Here is a 19,023-nt window from a genome sequence, read left to right on the forward strand (position 1 = left end):
AGCACTTCTATATTTACTTTTAATTCTTTGAATATCTTTATTAGGACAATGCACATGGATCAACATTTCTGTAAATGTGTTATTTATGTGACCATACCAGTACATCCCAACAGGGGGAGCCACAAGCTTTCCAGACACAGTCTCATGATGTTGGATACTGAAAGAACACAAAATATATTCACTTCATGAGAAACAAGCAAATTAAATCTCATTCATCGCATTGGGAATGAGGGCATCAAGGAAGTGTAACCAATACGCCTCCCTTTGGAGAAGGATTGTGTCCTTATTCCCACCTCTCTGACATCTTTACTGTCTCCATGCACTGTAGTTCACTCCAGCTGTGGTTGTGACTGTTAAAGAGCCTAGAACGATGATTTAATATCAAGATTACGAACAGAACACTTATGTTCACAGATCCGGGTTTTTAAACTCTTGTTTTGTTTCCCCAACAAAATACAACTTGCATGGACATAACCGGTAAACTCCAAATTTAGTATTACATGTGATTCTGCCCCTAACATTGATGTGAACACCAGATTGGGTGAGTGAGTTGATTCCCCTTGATCATAAAATAGCAGTGTATACAATTACAATAAGAAAAACTCCCACTAGGGATCTGGGATAGAAAATGAGTGAGCCTCTTAAGAAGACTCTAAGCACAGGTAGATGTAGACTAGATTTGAGTGACTCAGACCCCTGAACTTGGTGTAACTTATTGACACATGCACAAACAGGACCTATACAAATGCATGACAGTGGAACTATCATGCTTTCCCATATTTTCTGTCATATTTATAAGGTCATAATGTCGGATTGTCATGTTAAACGTGGCCAAATAATGAGGTAAACGTATTTCAGAGAACTACGCGTGAGCTAAAACGTTCAGATTTCCAACTGTTGTGAATGTTCAATGTTTCAACAGGTTTTTCTACTCTCGGCTAAGTGTTACACAACTCTAAGCCGGCCTTCTGTGATTGGTCATCTGCTCCAGCCAGGCAGGACCAGAGTGGTTTTTTAAAGCTAATGTGGTGTTAACATTGTTTCATTTAGCTACATGCTAACGGCAGTAAAATATATTATCTTGGCTGCCAATGTTGTTAAATTCTCCCCATTTCTGGTTCACATTACTCCTAAACATTTCCGGTTATGAGTATATTGTTTAGAAGCCTTTATCTGCAATTATTGATGGTAGAAAGTGCTTATTGTATTAGGGTCCACCGCTAACAACGATAGCTGCATGCTAACGCCAGATAGCTCTAATTTTGGTGGGCAGTGTTTGTCATTTCTCCCTTACTAATGTGCTCTGAATACAGTTAAATATCTAATTTTGTGGCCTTATTTATTTTGTGCAGTTTTGATATTTAATTTATTTTATTATTTATTTTATCCATGCAGTTGTCATGTTCCTCCTCAGTTTCATATTAATGTGCTAAAAAAAGGAACTTTGCACATGTGAATGTGTATTTAAGTGTAAAATAAGATGACGTACGTGTGTTTTCAAAGGCTGTTTTTTGGAGAAAAAAATGTGCTTGTTTTGAACTCCATAAAAGTGGGTTGTGACTTACATAACTTTTTGATATTAATGAACAACTGTTGCATTCAAGCCATTGCCAAATGAGTTGCTACAAAGCTAATTAAGATTATCAGCTCCACACAACTCTCTCTGGATTTCTCAGTGTGACTATGTTCAGAAGATTGTGGCGTCCGGCGACTTTCCCGCGCAGAAACTCGAGTGAAGATAATGACCTCTTCTGAAGAGTCCATCGTGTTTATTTAATCCTCCGTGTCCTCCTTGGCTACTAGCAACTGGGTGTGGGGTGTGGAGGGGAGGCTTGTATCATTTGGACGCGTCAACAGTTTTGTTGTCATTACTTATAATTCCTCATGGGGGAGACAGAAACTACGCACTATAGCTTTAATGACCAAATTACTACCTGCAAACTTGTCGCTTTTCGGCGAAAATCAACGTTTTGAATGGGAAAATGTTATCCATGTGAATAGTGTAGATCCGAAGACTTAATTTTTTTTTGGGGGGCGAAGGATGTGTCACCTTTTTCAGCCCTTCTGAGTTTGCAGGTATGAAATGGAGAAATGTGGGTCACAGGATGAGACCAGTTGAGAACCCCTGACATATATTATTACATTTATGTTTAAAAAAAAAAAAGTGCAACCCCTTATTTTGTAAGAATCGCCGCATTATGTAATAATTTATTACAAAATGCAGAGAAATGTATTACAACTTGCGTTTAGGGTTTTTATTACAAAATGCGGCAGATTATTACATAATGCGGGGTTTTTTTAATACATAGTGAAGTGAAAATGTTTCACATTTCGACGATGTTTTTTAAATAATGCGTTGAAATTACTTAATGTGTTGTTACACATCCACACCTCCCAAAGCCTGCGGAAGGCATTCAGCATCATAAAGGACTCACATCAGACAGCACGCAAACTGTTCTGTCATGGATTTATCGTGCCGGAATTATTTAGCAAAGTCACTGAAGCCCTGTTTGGAAAGGCCCCGCCCCGGTGTTAGCTATCATGCTAAAACACAGAACAAGGCTATCTTGAAGCAATGCAGATATATCGGAGATTATGTGACTTGATTTATGGATTCATAATCATTTATTTATTTTACAAAGACACTGTAATTCCATGATGGATTAAAAAGCTTCTGGATGGCCTACAATCGTATAGAGGAGCTTGTTAAAACGGCGCATTTCTCAGCTTATAAACAAAACAAAATAAGATCAGTTAAATAAGGTAAGTCTGCGCTGTATTGATCTGGAGATATTAAATATGACACAAGGGGAGCTCAGGGTTTTAAAGGCACAACACAGGTGTCTGGCACCCTGTCCAGCCCAACAGCTGGAACTCTGTGTTTTTCAGGACCAGTGGCGTTGGGTGAAAGATAATGCATGTTGATGTTGGAGACCTCGCATTATTGTCATGCCCTCATTTTCTCATTCCCTCAACTTCCTGTGGAGCAAAACAGGAAGTGTTCCATTGTTATGATGTTCGACAGCTGCAGCAGCCCTGCACTTAGTAACTGGGAGGGGGGGGTGGTGGTGGTGGGGGGTATCCATAAAACCGGCCGATATGCACAAAGCATCATGCCCAAGATTCAACATAATCCATATCATATATTTACAGTATTGTGAACCCTCCTGTTGTCTTCGGGGTCAAATTTGACCCATTTTCAAAAAGTTTCCAGTATTTCCTCTATGTTTATATTACCACGGCGGCCCGCCACAGTAAAAGTTCTGCCGCCACGGTATCAGAAATATGGCATACGCACAACAGGGTTTCCGCTATGTACACCGCCCACCGCCGCTCCTTCAGCTGTTTATGAAAAGTCATAAAGTCATAATTACACGACTCAGCAGAGCCGTGTGCTCTACTCAACTCTCTCCCCTTAGGGTGAGCAACTGGAACAGTGACAGGACGTCATCAACCAAGTCATGGCAACCAAATAAACCACAGGGCGAGTACTACTTGTTACTCAATCTTAGGCAAAGTGACAAACATGAAATCCACACTCACGCGGGTCCTGTGAAATATGACAGCTACAGTTTAATGGAAAATAGCATTGTGGACACTGACTTTGATGAATGTACTGTTTATCAGACCCCAGATGAGACAAGAAGCTAATGTTAGCTGCGGTGACGGTCCCTCTGCCTCTGACTCCCCGCTGCAGGAGAACGCTGTATTAACGTTACTGTTTGAAAACCGTTTCCCAGGTTAGTGGGGGTGCATACCGCTCTAAACCAACATGAAAACCGTAGCTAGTAATGTTCACTCAGTGTTTAGTTTTGTTGTTAAACTGTGTGTAAAATGAGCGGTGACATTAAATCAGTACGGTACCGTCTATTTGATGGATGTTTTCAAGGTAACGGTTGGTAGCTAGAATTAGCAGATAAGCCCATACTTTTTGACGTTCAAAAACGTCGGAAAAAGTGACAAAAACATCAGGAAAAGCTTCAAAAACAGGGTAAAGTGACAAAACGCTGAAAAAAGTGACAAAAACAGCAACAAAGGGGTCGAAAAAGACAAAAGACTCCTCTTCAAGATAATTTTACAGTATATCATGATTTATTGGGAAAAACCTAACGATTCTATGTCAAATCAGACATTCAGCCCCCATATAGGCCAAATGGAAGGATCCTTTGTTTCGCAGCCATGCTTTCAGACACTGCAAGTTTGGTATAGTCGTCCATTCGAAGTTACCCTGACAAGACATATGTATGAATTTAAATATATCCAAGACACATGGAATGATAATGTCATGGAACTGATGCATTAGGGTACTGCCACCTTTTTTGTTCCAATCCAGGCACTGGTAGTGTGTAAAAGTAATTTCTACAAGACAGGATTGTAAATAAATGACATAAAATAATGACGTATAAGTACCAAATTTACAATATACCATTTCACAAGAAATAAAGCCATAGACTAAAAAGAAGAACCTAACGTTTGTTTAGTTTAGCTTTGGAATTCATACAGTTGCCTTGTACTAACACAGTCCACACACTCTACACACACATGCACACACACAGTCACAGTCACAGTTCATGTTTTGTTTTTCTAGTGTGTTTCCTTCTCGCGTTTAGAGGGCAAAGGGAAAGAGGCAACATCCGTGATCCTATCTGCCAACTAGAGTCAGAGTCATTTTTTCAGGAGTGCTCTCTGACAATTACTGGATGGACATAAAAGGCCTTGAGAGCTGACTAGCCTAAGAATAACCCCATTTAGAGCAATTTACTACTGTGGGAGGGAGGATCAGACTGGAAGGTTGTTAAAATGTTTTGATTTGTCCCATTCACCTCCCTCTCTGTGACCGCTCATCATTTTTACTTTCGGCTCCATTTGTGTTTTCTTCCCAACTGCAATTATGCTAGTTCCATCCACCGTTAGAAGATTTCCACATGGTCACACTGAGCTTGCACCAGTTACTGATAAGAGTTTACTGATAAACTGGCTGTTATCAGGATTTTTACTACAGGTTTTCAGGATCGCTAAGACCACTTAATTCAACTGGGATCCACTTGATCTTCATCAACACCTTTCTAGCACAGCAGAAGTCTCCTCATGTAACATGACACATTTTCCACAACTTTTTTTTATACCGTATATACAGATCTCTAAGGGTTAGGGTTAGTATTAGGGTTAGTACTAACTGTGTTAAACAAAAGGAAAAGATCTATCTTCAATAACCAATTCAATTAGACTTTTTTCATCCTATAGTGTTGTCATTGGTCCAATGGGCTCCTAGTAACCAAGAGCCTGCAGCTCTCGGGTCTGCTTCCACTTTAAAAAAAGGCATCATTTACAAAAAGTTTCTAAACTCATGACTTTGTGAATGGTTAATAAATTATTCACTAAAGCTTCATAAATCAGTTATGATCCATTAATAAAACAACCTTTGGGTTGCAAAGTGTACAATGGCAGTTTTTAATTATTGTATGAAACTTTAAGTTATTAAAATGTATAACTACGAATGGCATACTATCTTCTGTTGTTGGCTTAGTAGAGTTACTCATGACCCTTTCATTATTGAATGAAAATATAACTGCAGACTTAGCTTAGCTGCTGACAGTGTTCCTGTCTTCTCTATGTTTGGGTCCACCCCATTTTGGATCAGGTCTTATTATTCTCGGGTCCTTTGTCCTCTGTGGATGGGGTCTATTACAATCTTACCCTAAGTTCTTCACACGGGGTAAGGGGTTAAGTACGTTTTCCACAGGATCCATTTTAGATGAAGTCCAAAAGTGTGGCTTGGTGGCATGGACTTGGAAACAATATAAAATATTAGTCAGTCTGTATCGCTCAAATCCTGATTTACACTGAGCTAATCTTGTCATCATCATGTCATTTGTCTTTACAGTATGTCCCGCCCGTAATTATCCTCTATTCTGAGGTGCTGACATGGCATCATTATGTCCAAAGTTAGGTTAGTGAGTAGTTCAGAATGGGAGCTTCTCAGCTATTTCTTTATGACCTCAATAACTCAATTATGGCGTTTTTCCATTACATGGTACCTGCTCGACTCGCCTCGACTCTACTCAACTCTACTCGCCTTGACTCGCTGTGCGTCTGTTTTCCATTGCAGATTTTAGTATCGCCTCAGCGTGGCTGGTCGTCATAGCGACTGCCGTGGGCGTGGCTTAGTAGCTTGCTTATCCCATTGACATATCCCCGACGCATTTCCTGGTTCTCCGTCTCCGTAAACAACATGATATCAAAGAGATAGTTAACGTTTACTGCTCCAGATTTCCCACCGTGGTCACATATATATGACTCTAGAGTCGCTACTCATTGCGGAGATAATCGCCGTCACTCTCTCACTTCTTCCTCACTCACTAGCTCCCCACACACACACATACGGCGACTCGACACACACACATCACACATGCACACACCAGCACACCAGTATAACCATCAGGCCACTTGTATGCTACGGAGAAAGCTCTGCGTGGAGCCTCCGGCAGCAAAAAAACACCGCTGGCTAAACTATTTAAAAATGCCGTCTCTCGCTAGCAATGCAGTGATCAGTGACGCTTCTTTCCAACCAATCAGCAGCCTGCAGGGTTTCACGTCACCTTCTCGGCTCGCCTCAGCTCGCTTGGAACCTCGACTGAGCAGGTACTAAAAAAAGTACCTGTTAGCAGGTACCAGGTACTTTTTTTCGTAATGTAAAACCAAAAAAGGCGAGTCGAGTCGAGGCGAGGCGAGTAGGTACCATGTAATGGAAAAGCGCCATTACTGTCTGTTTTATTATAATGGTGTGTTCACACCACCTGTGTTTTCTGCATATTCAGCGGCAGGATTACAGACTGGACGGTAAAGAGCCTTTTCTGACAGCATCCTTAAAGCAGGTTTCAGCTCTGAACACTGAAGGTTATAGTCCACTAAATTAAATGTATATGGCTGCCTGCAAGGCAAGAAATCAATCTAATAGCACTGCATTGTAAACATTTATTAAGGGTAATTAAATACAAAAGCCCTGGCATGGTCATTCAAGCAGCTGTGTTGTTCAAACCCAAGTGTGTATGTGCACCAGTGTGGGTGTAGTGTGCGTCATGATGCATACTGTACTGTAGCTGCGTTTGGTATTCCCACCATGGTGTGCAGAATGTGTCTTTGTTTCGCTCCTATCACTTCCAAGAATACAGGCCACAATGGTGAATATGGGACGCTAAAAGAGAGGTGTGGACCGGATGTGTAACTTACTCACTCCATTTTTTATTCATGTTTATAAAGAAAAGATTATGACATTTTTTGAAACCCATTCTAGGACCTAGGAGTGAAATATACGAGGAATGATAAAAATATCACTCTTTCAAAAACGTGGGAATAAGATTCCATCTATCCAGTGTGTGATTCACAATGTATCATGTACACTGGTCAAGAAATGAATATATGACTTAACGCTCTCTCCTGCAGTGGGAAAAGGGAAGAGGCCATGCAGTGTAGGTCCTAATAGAATAAATCACTTCCCAATCCAATCCAGATGTGATGTCTTTATTTTATCAGCTCCAGAGGTATTAATTCAAGAAAACAAAGGCCATTTGGAGAGACACATGGTTTCCCTTATCCCCGAATCGTCTCCCCGACTCTAATAATTTCAGAAACAGGCCAAAACACACAGACTCAGAGTCGTCTCTAAACAAGACACTCTGGTGGTGATCTCTCTGAAGTCCAGGTTCTCAGGAACATGATGAACTCTGATAATATTATGGAACCTCTCGCTCTGCATGGCTCGCTCACGTCAGGCTACATCACTGACTCCAACCAGGCCCAGTGGTTTAACATCAGGGCAGGGTTAGTCTCGCATTGCCAGTCCTTTCTCCACAGCGCTGCGGAGGAAGGATCGCTAAACCCACGGACGGAGCTAGCATGTTGTTGAATCATTTGTTAACATGGACATGAATATTGCGGTTATGGGGCTTATCCTGTTTTTGATCATATTCGGGATATGATGTTTACATGGCATCCACCTCTCTCTCTGTCTCTCTCTCTGTCTCTCTCTCACACACACACAACACGGTTCAGTAAAATATTTTCATGATCTGGTCATCATAATATGATAAAAGTACGCTGGTTTCTGGCCCAGTAAACAGCTTCAGTGGGCGGTTCCTGTGCGTATGATGTAGAATCCTCACCACTGCCAGTCCCCTACCTTTACATCTGCATCAATGTTGAGTAGTGGGGGATGTGAAGGTGGGTGTTTACTGTCCACGACCATCTCCACCATCTTGTCGACGCCGTCTGTAAACTGTGCCGCCAGCTGTGACAGTGTTCCTGTCGACTGCTGACTCATCAGCGGCTTTGATGAGGGCCTAGGACTGGGGTGTCATCAGCAAACCTGACCAGGTTGATGGAAGTGTGGCAGGAGGTGCAGTCATCGGCGTACAGGGAGAACAGATATTGTGAAAGGACGCAACCTTGTGGAGCTCCAGTGTTGTTGGTGAGGGGGGCTTTAGGCTGCGTGCTGGGGATGCTGACTTGTTTGCGAGCTGTTGCTGCCACAGCTATCTTGAAAATCAACCCATTGCTCTGGGCTCCATGAGCACTGTTTTTGACCCTCATGCTGTTTTGCATATTCTGAACACTCCTGGCACCCAGCACACGACAGCATCTCAAAGATCAGGCTATGAAGTGACCATCCTTTACAGCGTTATTATTTCTGTTCGTAGGGCTTCCTCTTTAAATCCAGCATCATTGCTCCGTTTGGTTATTCGGACAATGATCTAGTTAAATGTTTACGAAATGTTGGTTGAGTTTGCATTCTATTATTCTTGGAATTTTCTTCTTCTTCTTAGTAGTTTGTTGATGCTTTTTGGACTAAGAAGAACGTGATCAAGTCAAGTCAAGTAGAACTTTATTTGTCCCCAGAGGGGCAGTTGGTTTTGATGCGAGGTGTCTGCGGTCACTGGAGTCATAGTGCCGTTCTTCTTCATTGAGCAGAGTCTACAGAGCTGCCAGGTGTGCTGCTCTTTCATTTGGCTCCCTCCTCCTGGAGCCTGTTGTTTTTGGAGCTCTTGCTGAAAACAAGCTTACTCAGACACCATTTAATGACAGGCTACTGAGTCCAACAAGCTCACACATGCTGCGTCAACACAAAACAGTATGTGATTTCCATTGATGTAGAGAGGTAATAGGAGTACTACTATGTCCTCAGGATACATTTAATTTGTGGTCTTTTATTACCTCTGCCAAGGAGGTTATGTTTTGGGTTTGGTTTGTTTGTCTGTTTGTCAGCAGGATAACGGCAAAACTATGGGCCCGATTTTCACAAAACTTAAATGTTTCATATAAATGTTGAAGCTGATCCGAATCACGGAGCGGATAGAAAAAATATTTTTCACTTTAGTTAACATTGCGAGAATAAATGCCATTTTATAATCCAGTAGATGGTACTAAAGTTCAGTAGTGACATAACCTAGCCAATTGTAGAATAAGGATGACTCCATACCATCATCCACAATCAGGGATACCAGTAATTCTTTGGAGTAGCCTACACATGTAGTTGCTCAGACTTAATACAGAAAGCAGTCGTCATGAAGGGACAGTGGCTTCATGCAAGAAATGGTACATTTGTAACAACGCATTTTTCTCAAACTACACGACCTCCTTGGGGGAGGTAAGTGTTCATTTATTGCAGCCCTAATTCAATAAGGAGAGAATTCATTTAAGAGTGAAATAAGTTTAATGAACTTGGTGCATAATAAGTTGATATGTTTAGAGTCTTTGGCGATTAGACTCCATCGCAACGTTAATTGATAAGGGGTATAGAGGCCGTGGATATATAGGAATATCCCCCTGATGGAGTCTAGACACTAGTGGGGGTGATGAAGGGATAAAGGAAGAGCCTTGAGATGTGGATGGATGTGATGTGAAGAGAGGAGAGTTGCATCAATTTTGCCTGAAATGACAACTGACAGCAGCAGAGAGTAGAAGAGATTTAAAGGCCCTGAACACCCACACAGGTGTTTTCATTTAAACCAGGTGATTAGACCTTTTCCCAGGACTGAGCGGGTGTGTCTAGATTGATTGATTGACATCTTCCTAAAGCTCTTGTTAGCTTTTGCTACGTTCATGCCACCTGGCAATAACAGGGACTGCTGATTAAGTTGTTTTTCCAACTGCCAGCGTTCATAGTTGGGAATGCGTGTTCTTCTTCTTCTGTTATATTGGCGTTTGGCATAACAACTTGTTGCATGACTGCCACCAACGGTTGGCTGTAGCCTAGAGCATGAGGTGGGTGAAAACATGGAGGCTACAATAACAAAAGATTTTTTGCTGTTTTCTTATACAAGCATCCAAACAGCACATGGACAGGTGTGTGTCTGTGTTATCTGCAGGGCAACCAACGGGAAAGGACACAGATAAGGTGTTGGTTTATACATATAGGCCTATTTATGAATAATTTGAAACATGTTATGTCTGTGTACGTTTCTTGGCAGAGGTGTTTGTCCACAATAAACAGTTTATTGTCGTTGAAATATGTTCAGTGAACCAAAGTCGCCTCCATCAAACGTCAGCTGTCAACAACGCGTCACCAACTGGGAAACTCGGTTAGCTAAATCTAGCCCCAGTTTCCCACCTCTGATTCCCACAGGAAGTGATGTGAATGGTGATGTTTTCACTCGGGAAATTTTTTTCCCAATGTCCATGAACGCACGATTACTTGCCCCTGTTAGGGCAGGACAAATGATACCTTTATCATTCTTATTGGTAGAAAAGATTTGTGACCTAATAAACTCCAATCAGCCACAATAATTTAAATCACCTGTGTGGGTGTTCAGAGGCTTTGAAGTTTGAATGCAACAACGCGATAACTCATGGAGATTGTGTGTGCAAATGTGGTTGGTTTAACTACAAGAGTAAACGCCCAAATTCAGCTGATGACAGATGCAGCTGATTAGGTTGGGAGAGAGAGAAATCTTCCTGAAAGAATTTACGCTGAGTTTCATTAGAGCATGTTTTTCCAGTTTAACATAATTGAGGCAGCAGATCACATTTGTCGCTGAGTTTAGCCAAAAGTAACAAAACAGACATCTACAGCAGTGGAAACAGGACAAGGTCTCTGAGAGGTGTGTATTTCTACCACTTGAGACACCCTTATTGTATGATGTAAGGGTCTGAAATCAGAACGACTTGTGCAAAACAATGAAAGCATGTGTCTTCCCTGTTATTACGAATGATTGCTTCATTCAGGCACCACCACTAGCATTCCTCAAATGACAACGATGACTAATATGGAGATACACATGACCACTGTGGCAAAAACATCTCAACATTCCACACCAGACAGGATGGAGTGAAATTTACTATACTATTTCAATCCAGACGCAGATTAAGGTTTACTGATCTAGAACCCCTTACTTTGTTTTTTAACTTCAACACATTGTATTCAGGGTATCTTTTTACGGTGGCCCTGAGAGGCCACTGCGCAGCAACTTTAGAAAACACACTCAAAGAGATCACAACACGCAGCAATAAGACAACACATGCAAATACACCACAACACGCAACATGAAAACAACACATGCAAAAAAAAACACATACACACTGCATAATAGATTTTTTGAATGCGTTGAATAGCCAACGTCCAATATAAAACCAACTTTACCACGGTATGTTACACCACTGACTAGCCGAGTTCAAGAAGTCATCAAAATCGATCAATCCGCAGCGGTTCTAACGTTAAACCTCGCAAAGCCTAGGCTAATATAACAATATAACTTTAATACTTCGTTCCCTGGGTGTGTTTTCATCCCAACCACGATCTTTTTCTTAATTTAACTTTTTTTTTGGTGTCTAAACTTGACGTTGCCGTAGCTGTAACCTCAACCATCTGCAGCCACGTGGGCATCAGTTAAAAGGGTCCCCTGGAAACACTTCCATTGTGTTGTGGTCTATTTGCATGTGTTGTCTTATTGTTGTGTGTTGTGGTCTATTTGCGTGTGTTTTCTTAAGTTGCTGTGCAGTGGCCTCTCAGGGCCACCGTATATCTTTGCTTCAGCTGGCTCTACAAACATGGCTCACAATGGTCAACTACAGTATCTGTGTAAATCCAGGATTTTTTCCGCCACTCTCTAATGTTGTTTCAAACTGTGTGAAACCTTGCAGGACAGTTACATAACAGGTGAAAAGTCAGTACCTGCAGAGACCGTTCAGATTCACATTAGCTACATCATTTGGGATTATGTCTCTTGAAGAGCTTCCAATCAAACACTGATGTGTTTAACTGACAGCACACACTGTAGTATGTGTAGTGTCCCCTTGACCACATTCCTGTTTTTGTTGGCACTCATATGCATAGTCTATTATCTGGGCTCTGACAACAACCCCAGCAAAGACCACAGGGGTTTTGTGTCTTTGTGTGTTATCAGGGTCACAGAGAACAGATGTGGGGAACATTGGAAACATGACAAGTTCTGGTTTATCATCGGGCTATTTCACTCAAGACAAGATAGCAGTTTGATTTTGACTAACAATAAGATGATGCAAATGTCACACGGTAGTGTGAGGTCCTGGTTTACCACCAAAAAAAAGGGTTTTCGCTATTAAAAAGGTGTAGTTCCACAGGATGACTCTTAAATAATGTATTTAAAATAAAACAGGTTTCTTCTGCACAGCATAAAAAAAATGCTGAAAACCAAACTCTCCTCCAGTCGGTCACACCCGGGATTCTTTTCCTTTGTCCTGCTTCCTCTGGAGGCAAACCAAATTTTTAAAAGGTTAAAGGAAAGAGGGAGGAAAGGAGGAGGAGGAAAGACATAAGAAATGTTGTTTGTTTATTTTTATTTTTACTCTTTAACCTAGTTTTATTTTTGTCTACAAGCAGATGTATTTCTCAATTTGTTGTCTTTGGCCCCTTTTTTTTTTAATTGCTTAATCTATTATACTTTTCCCTTCGCCTGTCCCAATACCTCCTCCTCCTCCCCTTTGACCGCTTCATGAACAAATTTCTCACACACACACACACACACACACACACACACACACACACACACACACACACACACACACACACAAAGCAATTTATTTTCTCAGCTTTATTGTGTCTTTTGTAATTTTTTGTTGTTGTCCTGTCTAGTGTGTCTCAATTATTCACACAAGGATTATATTTTATCACATAATGTAGTCTTGTTTGTGTTATGTCCCTCACCGCTCTTTTGCTCCATCACTTAATAAACAATAAATAAAAAAGGCTTACAGTAACAGTTTACCCTCATCATCGGTCCAAGCTAATAAATCCCTGCTCTGGCTTTTCGCCATTGTTTTTCTTTGTCCAAAATATTCCCATTTATTTGCATTTCTTACATACAGCCATGATTTTTCAACCGCAGTAACGTCAGACAATCTGCTTCCTGTTCACGTGCATGCCCAGTGTACTAAAGATCCCTATTTTTCTTTCTTTTCACACTTACCTCACTTCCTTTTCTCACCTGTCTTCTTTTATTTATTTTTTGCTTTCAAAAAAACTTTATTATTCGAATACAGAAAACATACAAACATTGAGAACATTAACTACATACATACAAACATGGAAAAGGGGGAGCGTGGAGTTTACATCAAAGAGGTTGAAAGGCATTATAGATGGTCAGAGTCCGGCTTTCTTATACGTCAGTCCTTTTAAAGTTTCAAAATATAATTTCATGTCATTTTTAAATTGGTGAATATTTGGTTTGCTGTTAGACCATTTACATTTATGGATATAAAATTAAAAGATTTAAAATGAAAATATGGCATTTATTCAAATAATTTCCTTCATAGTAAAAAATAATGTTACTACTTTGTAATCTTATCTTAGAACCACACAATATATAAAATACATCCTCCACATCAATCCAGAACAATCTGACATAAAAACATTCACAAACATTCACTGTGAAAACCCCACAAAATGTGCAGGATTCAGAAAGTTCAGGTTTATATTTCTTTAGAATTTGATTTGTTGGGTAGATGCAATGGACAATTTTGAAAAATACTTCCTTAACTTTATTACTAACAACATATTTATTATAATAGGTCCAAATCAAATTCCAATTGATATTCCCAAAGTGGTTATTCCAATAATGTTTGCATTGAGCAACTGTGGGGCAATGTGTCAAATGTCTAAAATATCTATTATTGCACTTTTTATCCTTTATGTCAATGCCTTTTAATAAGACATATGTTCTAAAAGTTGACTGGTCATTTGACACATTACTACTCTGCAGCAGTCTTTTATAACCCGTGGGTATAGCATCAAACACTATGCTATATTCTCTTGCAATTATTGGAATATTAAACTTCATTAAGAATTCTGAATATGTAAGTAAGTGACCATTGTCATTTATCAGCTGGGAAATCAATAAAATTTTGTTTTGGACCCAATTGGGATAAAATATTGACTTGTTCTTATACTTTACATTTTTGTTATTCCATATCACTGTGACGAGGGAGCGGGAATTCGGACCCAAATGCAGAGAGGAGGCAGGCAGGCAGGAGGCGGTCAAACTGAGGTATTTATTACAACAAAGGGCGGCAGTACAACGACTGGAAACATACAAAATAAAACACTGAAGGCAGGAGCGAACAGAACACACTAGGGAACAAACAACAGACATGGGCGAGCACACAAGACGATCTGACAAGAGACAAGGGGAACACAGAGGCTAAATACATGAGGTGACAGGCAAATCATAAACAGGTGAGACAACAGGTGAAGCACATCAGGGCAGGGCAAGACAATCAACAAAGGTGGGAACAGAAAGCAAAGCTAGACATGACAAGACAGAAGACCAGACTATCAAAATAAAACAGGAAGCAGAACATAAACCGGGAAACATGAAATCAACTAAACACAGAAACTTGACAACACTAAACACAAGGGAGAACAACAAGAACAGGAAACATACAGAAAACTACGAAGCAACAGAAACGGCACAAAACACAAGGCAAAATACAGAAACCACAACAGAACAAAACACAAGGCAAAATACAGAAACCACAACAGAACCCCCCCCTCAAGGGTCGGATCCCAGACGACCCTAAAACAAAGAACGGCCCAGGGAGGGCAGCGAGGGAAGACAGGAGGGGGAAACAGTCACTGGGGCACCAGGAACAGAGGAGCCCGGGGCACAGGGAACAGAGGGGCACGGAGGCACAGGGAACAGAGGGAACAGAGGGAACAGAGGGGCCCGGGGCACAGGGAACAGAGGGGCCGAGGGGCCCGGGGCACAGGGAACAGAGGGGCCGAGGGCACAGGGAACAGAGGGAGAGCCCTGGGGTTACGGGGAACACAGAGAGCCCCGGGGGCACGGGAACACAGAGCACTGGAGGGCATAGAGAGCACAGAGCACTGGGGGCACAGGGAACACAGAGCACTGGGGGCACAGAGAGCACTGGGGCACAGAGAACACAGAGCACTGGGGGCACAGAGAACTGGGGGCACAGAGAACACTGGGGGGCACAGAGCACTGGGGGCACAGAGAACACAGAGCACTGGGGGCACAGAGCACTGGGGGCACAGAGAACACAGAGCACTGGGGGCACAGAGCACTGGGGGCACAGAGAACACAGAGCACTGGGGGCACAGAGCACTGGGGGCACAGAGAACACAGAGCACTGGGGGCACAGAAAACACAGAACACTGGAGGCACAGACAACACAGAGCACTGGGGGCACAGACAACACAGAGCACTGGGGGCACAGGGAACACAGAGCACTGGGGGCACAGAGAGCACAGAGCACTGGGGGCACAGAGAACACAGAGCACTGGGGGCATAGAGCACTGGGGGCACAGAGAACACAGAGCACTGGGGGCACAGAGAACACAGAGCACTGGGGGCACAGAGCACTGGGGGCACAGAGAACACAGAGCACTGGGGGCACAGAGAACACAGAGCACTGGGGGCACAGAGCACTGGGGGCACAGAGAACACAGAGCACTGGGGGCACAGAGCACTGGGGGCACAGAGAACACAGAGCACTGGGGGCACAGAAAACACAGAACACTGGGGGCACAGACAACACAGAGCACTGGGGGCACAGACAACACAGAGCACTGGGGGCACAGACAACACAGAGCACTGGGGGCACAGAGCACTGGGGGCACAGAGAACACAGAGCACTGGGGGCACAGAGCACACAGAGGACACTGGGGGCACAGGGAACACAGAGGACACTGGGGGCACAGGGAACACAGAGGACACTGGGGGCACAGGGAACACAGAACTGTGCCGACTTCGACAAGACAGACTAGGATAGAACAGGGACAGACTCGGACAGAACAGACTCAGACAGAACAGGGACAGACTCTGACTCAGACAAGACAGACTCGGAACCAGACAAGACAGACCCGGGCAGGACAGGGACAGACTCTGACAGAACAGACTCCGACAGAACAGGGACAGACTCAGACGGGACAGACTCAGACGGGACGGACTCAGACAAGACGGACTCAGACAAGACGGACTCAGACAGAACAGGGACAGACTCAGACAGAACAGGGACAGACTCAGACGAGACAGACTCAGACACAGGGGAAGTAATAGGGATACAGACAGTGAAGGGGACGGAGACAAGGACGGGCACGGTGACAAGGATGGGTACGGTGACGGGGACGAGGATGGGCACGGTGATAGGGACGGAGACGAGCACAGTGACAGGGATGGAGACAGGCTCGGAGACAGGGACGGAGACAGGGACGAAGACAGGCACAGAGACAGGGACGAAGACAGGCACAGAGACAGGGACGGAGACAGGCACAGAGACAGGGATGGAGACAGGCACAGAGACAGGGATGGAGACAGGCACAGTGACAGAGGTGGGCATAGTCTTAGGGGCGGTCTCTGGGGCGCCAGAGACCGGCAAAGTCCCAGAGGCCGGCGAAGTCCCAGAGATGGTCCCATGGGAGCCGGAGACCGGCGAAGTCCCAGAGGTGGTCCCAGAGGCCGGCAAGGACCCAGAGGCCGGCAAAGTCACAGGGGTGCTGGGCAGCTTGGGGACACTAGAGACACCAGAGGACTCGGGGACGCTAGAGAGGCTGCTGGCTAGCTGGGACTCGGAAGAGCTGCTGGCTAGTAGCTGGGACTCGGGGAAACTGCTAGGTAGCTGGGACTCGGGGAAACTGCTAGGTAGCTGGGACTCGGGGGCACTGCTAGCTAGCCTGGAGTCAGGGGAGCCGCTAGCTGGCTGGGAGGCTGGGAAGAGGCCGCTAGCAGGCCGGGACTCAGGGGAGAGGCCGCTAGCAGGCCGGGACTCAGGGGAGAGGCCGCTAGCAGGCCGGGACTCAGGGAGAGGCCGCTGGCTGGCCTGGAGTCAGGGGAGGGCCGCTGGCTGGCCTGGAGTCAGGGGAGATGCTAGCTGGCCTGGAGTCAGGGGGGCTGCTAGCTAGCTGGGATTCTGTGGGGCTGCTAGCCAGCTGGGAGGCAGGGAAAGAGCTGTACGTCAGCCCAGGGACAGAGGACCTGCACGTCAGCTCGAGGTCAGGAGGGCCGCACGCCGGCCTGGGTCAGGAGAGCCGCACGCCGCCTGGGTCAGGAGAGCCGCACGCCGCTCGGGTCAGGAGAGCCGCACGCCGCGGGTCAGGAGAGCCGCACGCCGCTCGGGTCAGGAGAGCCGCACGTCTCGGGTCAGGAGAGCCGCACGGGCGATCTGGCGTTGCAGAGCCGCACGGCGACCCGGGCGGCTGCACGCCAGCGGGCGACCCGGGCGGCTGCACGCCAGCGGCGATCCGGGCGGCTGCACGCCAGCGGGCGACCCGGCGGCTGCACGCCAGCGGCGACCGGGCGGTGCACGTCAGCGGGCGATCGGGCGGCTGCACGCCAGCGGGCGACCCGGGCGGCTGCACGCCAGCGGCGATTCGGCGGCTGCACGCCAGCGGGCGATTCGGGCGGCTGCACGCCAGCGGCGACCCGCACACAGGTCGGCCCAGGTACCCCGGTCAGGTCAGGCTCAGGTCCGCTGGGCAGCTTGGGCTCAGGTCCGATGTGAGGCTGAGTAGGGACCTGGCGCTGAGAGCCACGACGTCCCTTCCTCCGTCCACGGCCTCCACAGGTCCCTGCGGAGACGGCCAGGCGGGTTCCTTCATAGGACTGCTGGTGGTTGGTTGTGCATACTGACCAGGTTGCGTCGAACGGACTGCTAGTTGAAGCACTGGGTCTCTGACTAGCAGCTTGCCGGCTGGCTCTTTCAGCTTCTTCGGTCCGTTTAAGCCACATGGAAAATTGTCCAAACAAAGACGTGCAGGGCCTTGGTTCCTCTCCGGGTGGAGTGGGGGCTCGACTCAGAGGAATGGGCGAGGAGATAGACGGAGCGGCAAACAATGCCCCAGTAGCCACGGTGTTAGTTGGCTGAGAGACAGGCGGGCAAGTGGGTGAGACATGGAGGAAGCTATCCAACTTCTTCTTCACAATGTTTAGGCGTGGAACAAAATGGCTCACCCACGGTCTCTCCTTAAACCACTGTTCTTGCGTGGAGATCCTCTCCAGAACTGGGGCACACCGACCGGGTCTTGAGTCCAAAAGGCTCTCCACAGTGCGCTCAAACTCTGCTACTTTCTCCTCGAAAAGTTGCCTCTCTGCTGGGTCCATGCTGGTCAGATCGTTCTGTGACGAGGGAGCGGGAATTCGGACCCAAATGCAGAGAGGAGGCAGGCAGGCAGGAGGCGGTCAAACTGAGGTATTTATTACAACAAAGGGCGGCAGTACAACGACTGGAAACATACAAAATAAAACACTGAAGGCAGGAGCGAACAGAACACACTAGGGAACAAACAACAGACATGGGCGAGCACACAAGACGATCTGACAAGAGACAAGGGGAACACAGAGGCTAAATACATGAGGTGACAGGCAAATCATAAACAGGTGAGACAACAGGTGAAGCACATCAGGGCAGGGCAAGACAATCAACAAAGGTGGGAACAGAAAGCAAAGCTAGACATGACAAGACAGAAGACCAGACTATCAAAATAAAACAGGAAGCAGAACATAAACCGGGAAACATGAAATCAACTAAACACAG

Source organism: Perca flavescens, chromosome 17 (assembly GCF_004354835.1).
Source record: "Perca flavescens isolate YP-PL-M2 chromosome 17, PFLA_1.0, whole genome shotgun sequence".
In the NCBI taxonomy this organism is placed as follows: domain Eukaryota; kingdom Metazoa; phylum Chordata; class Actinopteri; order Perciformes; family Percidae; genus Perca; species Perca flavescens.